This window comes from Triticum aestivum, chromosome 2D, assembly GCF_018294505.1.
Source record: "Triticum aestivum cultivar Chinese Spring chromosome 2D, IWGSC CS RefSeq v2.1, whole genome shotgun sequence".
Lineage (NCBI taxonomy): Eukaryota > Viridiplantae > Streptophyta > Magnoliopsida > Poales > Poaceae > Triticum > Triticum aestivum.
Window position 1 is genome coordinate 5,642,367 of NC_057799.1, and position 5,874 is coordinate 5,648,240.

Here is a 5,874-nt window from a genome sequence, read left to right on the forward strand (position 1 = left end):
TGCGCTTGGAGCCTGAGATGTCTTATTTTGGGTTGGTGGTACTGGTGGAGCGATGGAAGGCTTTTTATACGCACTTGTGCAGAAGGAAATTTCCCTCCTCTACTGAACAAGATGCCAACACACATACGTACGCACGTACGCACACAAACGTATGGTTATATGTTTTTCTGACGTAAAGGGCATACGCTCTACTAATCATTAAGATAAGCAAATAAAAAAAAAATTAACATACTATGTTATTTTAGTCTTGCAGAGAGTGACTGCCAACCATGTGCAATTATTTAGTTGCCGGCCATGCATCCAGGCCGACTGGTGAAAAAGCGGCAAATGGAGACATTATGTACGAAGCAAGTGCACGCGTTTTGCGAGGTAGCTTAACTAGGAGAAAAGAGTTAGCAAGCCAAGGAGGTAGATCCCACGTTTTTTGATTAAAAAAATGCCGGTTAACGACCATTTACTACATAAAATTTGCTTACTTGAGACGAGGACCCTTTGTCCCGCGCCGCTCGCTCGAGCGACACGAATAGTAACCTAACCGACAATTCCCTCTCCCTTGCCCCTCCTCATCGCTGTTGTTGCGGACAACACCAGGGTTCTCTTCCATGCGGCCGGCATCGACCGTGGGCTAGTATTTCACGGTTGTTGGCCCAGGAACTTGCGTGAGGGGAGTGGCAATGCTGGTGTCGGTGCGCGGCTTCGCTGCTGCTTGTGGCAGAACCGGCACGGAGGTTGTGGACCATTGTGGCGGCAGCAATCGCCGTCATCTCCCTCCTCATTGGGAATGTGAGGCACTCTCCTATTTGTAGCGGTGGCCCGAGCCAGTGACATGCTTCGCACACGCCCTCCAGTTTGCGCTTGTTCAGCAATCTTCTACTGTTGCGAACAAGGTCACGGAGAATCCTTGCCTGGGGGCAACTGATGCAAACAATGGTGTCTCCTATGGGTGTCATCTCTTCCTTGAAGGCATTATCGTTTCCTTTTTGTTCCCTTCTCGGGCAGTTGGGGAAGCCCTAGGCCAGGTTCACTGGGCCACATGACAGGGCATCGTCTCCTCCTTGGAGGTGTTTCCTGGCTGCTCATGGAGCCCACTGGAGTGGAAGTTGGAGGTGGTGGTCTCGCCAGTCTCTACAGTGAGGCTTAGGCATGTTGTCTTGTCGGTCTCTGCGACGAGGCCTAGGCACTATGTCATTTTGGTGATGGTTGCTGCTATGGGCATGAGCCTTTGGAGCGCAAAGTGCCAACAACACCAAAAGCTAAAAGGAATAAAATCATGTGGAGTCGCTTCAAAATAGTATAGTCAAATGTACAGAATTATATTTTTTTGCATGATCTATACTTGCTATATGAAGTTTTTCTAAAAGAGTTGTGTAGTCAAGTGACTACACAGCGAGTTGTGTAGTCAAGTGACTACACAGCGAGTTGTGTAGTCAAGTGACTACACAGCCTATGTGTGGCTTCGCCACTGCTAAAAGGTAGTATGTTTTATAAGATAACAATTCGACTGCAATGATGTACAGGGCAGAATGTTAGCCAATTAAAAGACGACATGTCTAATAGTTAGGTATAGCATAGAAACGCATGTTGACATGGATAGCTACACAAGAAATGATCGGTTTAGAATAATATACATGATAGAGTTGGGATAGATTGTCCAACATTATTTCAGATGGTTTTGGCACGATCCTAGCGCTCAACATTTATAGCTCACAAACTTTAGATTTCTTAAGCTGATCCCTCCTTGATTCTTCTGTTGGAACAACTTATCTCCTCCCATCCAAGGGGTACATCACCCATCATTCTCCTCGTGCCACCAGACGCTCCTCGTCATTTGGAAAAGACCAGCACACATGTCACCTGAGATTTGAAACACATACATTCCATACGTATGGAACATAGACGATTTGACCGGGACATCTTTACTGCCACTTGACAAGTCCTTCTCCGACCAATCCATGAAGCAGTTCTCGCTTTTATTCTTGGTAGACCGAAACCTTCAGTTCTCCATATATCCCCAAGAGCTTTGATTGCCTACCCAGCTTTTATACGACTGAATTTTTTTTCTTCAAGAAGGGGATAACTCTTGTGCGGTTAATATTTTTGTTCAAAGCCTACAATCTTATGGCCTCTCCTCAAGCCATAAGGAGGGACTTCGAAATTAGTCTTCGGGGTAGGGATTGTTTGTGTCCTGTTGTTCCTTATTTATCCTGTCAAATTATATTTTGATGTACTTTCTCACCCAGATAAGTATTGTACTATGAAGGCCTTTCCTCAAGCAATAAGCTGCTTTCGCTGAGCAATTTCCTTATAAATTCATGTTTTAACTGTTTAAACCGAAGGATTTCTTTACGAAATTCCTACTGTAACTGCTAAAAGCTTAGATAGAGCTAAAAAGTTATACAGATTTTCCAGTGGGTATTTGACAGTTGCACCATCGTATGAAATTCGTGCTCAGCGTGCTATTGTAATTAATATGTACAAACTCTCGAAGGTGCACTTGGAAGGTTATCTAACAACAGCTGTTGTGACTATACGAGTAGAACAAAGGGTGTCTTAAAGTTAATTGTTTGGGCGAATGAAATTTTTAGCTTCCTAAGTTCAAATTTTCAGGCTATGGGCCTTCTACTTCCCTACAATATTGGTAGTCTACAATACTGCAGGTGGACTACTCTGACTATGAAAAAAGTGGAGTGGTGATAATCACGGGTAACCAGAATTAATGATACCCAGAACAGTCGCTCAACGGTAGACTCATATTGCGAAGAACACATCTCCATATATATCTAATTCAAAAAGGTTAATTATTTCCAGCAAGCAAGGTACTATATAAGTACTTATGGCCTGTTTGGATCACAGCCCTTATGCACCCTACCAAATATTTGGTAGTTGACCAGGGTGATGGCGTGTGTTCCGATAATTTGGCTCGCCCCAGCCAATTATTTGGATTGCCATTGATTGGCAGGGTGGCCACAGGCACAATCCAAACGGCCCCTTACATTTAAACAGTCATCAAAACTTCTGCAGGTATCTATTTCATGCACATACACCAACCTTAATTAGGTATTCACATATTATTAGAAAATGGGAATAATATTGCTCTATCAAATGATGTTACTAGTATTGCTTCAGTACATTTCCCCCATACATTTTCAGTGGTAGAGGTCTCTTTCCTTATCCTTGTCGTACGTTTCTATGGTCAAACTGGCCGACATCATGGGTGTTGACAATGAGGGATGCAAAATGTGGACCACCCCGTATCCAACTTTTGACCAGCTCACGTGAGAGCTTCAAGACCAACATGCAACACTAGCCCGGCAGAGAAGAAAAAGGGGCAAAGAAGAGACTGGACTACAAGCCTCTATATAAACTCCTGCCGATCCATCTTATTTCAGACAAGGAAAGTTTCACAAGTTACAAATAACTTGGCTAGAGATGGCTTCGTCGTCGATCGGAGTTAGTTTCAAAGCTCGTGGTTTGGTCGTGTTTGTGCAAGCCATGCTTCTCATGTGCGTGGTGATCATGAGCAGCAGCTACACAATCCATGGCGCTGGCCGAGGTATGAGTTCCAATTTGTTTTCCTGTATATTTAATTATTTTCAAGAATACTATACATGTGTTTATTTTGAATCATTTTTTTGTTCTAATTTGTTTCCATCTATATTTAATTGGTTTGTGCTTTGATCTGTTTTGCCCATGCAGTCCCGCGGCCATTCTTCCGTGAGGCGAAGACACCGGAAGCGCACCTACCAGCAAAATGTCTCGTCCCGCCATGCCACTAGCGGGTGAATCAGCCTCGTCTAGAAAATAAAACAATAAGTGAGTAGTTGAATAAGCAATAGAGCATCTAGCTGATACAATATCTCAAAAGGACATTTACGTAGTCAGCAAATATATGTAACCACCATGTGTTGTGTGAAAAACATTCATGTGAAATCTATTTATTTCCGCCTCGTTCTCCACCGACATCAAATGTGATATCGATCATGTTAGCTGATACAATTTCTCAAAAGTGCATTTACAGAGTCAGCAAATATATGTAACCCCTGTGTGTTGTGTCTACCGAATAAAACATTTTTCCATGTGAAATCTATTTATTTCCTCATCGTTCTCCACCGAAATCAAATGTTTTATACAAAGCTCCTATGATTTCGGCCCAGGATACCCGCCCCATCGGATGCAAAATGGGCCCGATCTAAGTGGGCCAAAAAATGAAAAATGCGCCGTTGCCGGGGATCGAACCGGGTCACCCGCGTGACAGGCGGGAATACTTACCACTATACTACAACGACTTGCTTGCTTTGAAATGCAGGAACGACGTGACATTCGCAGCGGCACAAGGCAGGATGTGGCACACGCCATATTGCTTCCATGAACGCAAACATTTCAACAAGTTCCTACTACATGCTGTATAGAGTTAGCGCATAGAAGGGCCACGGATTAGGAGCTCGGGGGGTGCTACGCATCCTGTATGAATAGTAAAATCCCCCAAAAAGTAGGAAAAATAAAAAAAAATCCTAAAAATTTGGGGTATCAAATGAGCCTGGCCGACCATTCTACACCCTGTGAAGTTTCATGAAGAACTGACATCCGTAGTATTCTCAGCAAAAAGAAAAATGTTTGTTTACAATAATAAAAACTGTTTGAATGAATCGTTGGTCGGACTGTATTTTCTTCGCCAAGAATACCGTGGAGCCATTTCTTCACGAAACTTCATACGTGAGTAGAATGAATGACCAGGTTTGATACCCGAAATTTTGGATCTTTTATTTTTACAGGTTGTTTAGCAGCTGAGAGCTCCTATGCATTTTCGAAATAAAATCCATCTATTTTCCTCTCACATGTATTACACTAGATGATACCCCGCACGTTGTTGCGGGAATATTTTGCAACATATTTCAATGTGATTCGTTGTATGAAACATGAATATTTGAAATGATAATATATAAAGCTAAAACTAAAAATACATATAGTCTATTATGTTTGATTACTATATAGTGAAAATTCCCATGTATGCTTGCATGTTGAGATGAGTGTTTTTCCATGAATGTCATGATGAAGTGGCATGCTTGCATGTTGAGACACATATGGAAGTGTGGGTGGGCCTTTTCTCATGCTGTTGTGTGAGATGTGGCATGCTTGCATGTTGAGAGAAATAGTTAGTGGAGCCTAGCTATTTAGATATAGAAGATTAGCATTTATGTGAAAAGATCTATGGAAAACAATATATATAGGTCGATTGGTCGTACACAGAAATCACCCGCTCCATCGCGCGCAAGAGGAAAAGTCGCCTCCTCACCATGTCCAACGCAACCATGCTTTTTTCGCCCCACCTCGGCACCTACTCCGACGCTCCTACATTTAGTGCTCCCACCTGCTCCTTCTCAGGGGGCTCCTAGACTACTTCTCATCGCATCATTTTTTGGAATTTTTTCTTCCACCATGGACCTTGAGCACAGCTCAATAATGAAGCCCACCAAGCGCATCAAGCCTGTCCGAAACACCTATACTATGGGGAATGAGTAAAAACCAGAGCTCGTCGGATGGTGCTACTAAATTGGATATTGTAGTTATTCTGTCTTTGTTTTGGCGAGAAGCATGACTTATGTCACACCAGACTAACACAACTAAGGGGCCTCGTTGCATGTCTCCATGACCCACATGGCATAAGCCGCACATTCCGGTACATGAGCAATTTGTGTCGCTCTGTTTTCCCTTTGACCTCCTGGGTTTCGCTTAACATATCATTATGTGTGTGTGTGTGTGGTGGTGGTGGGACCCCCCCCCCCCCCCCCCCCCCCCCCTACTGGTTCGGAGCCGGGGCTTCTTGGCTAAAAAATTATTAGCCAACCAATGCCTACACCGTGACTATGATTTGCA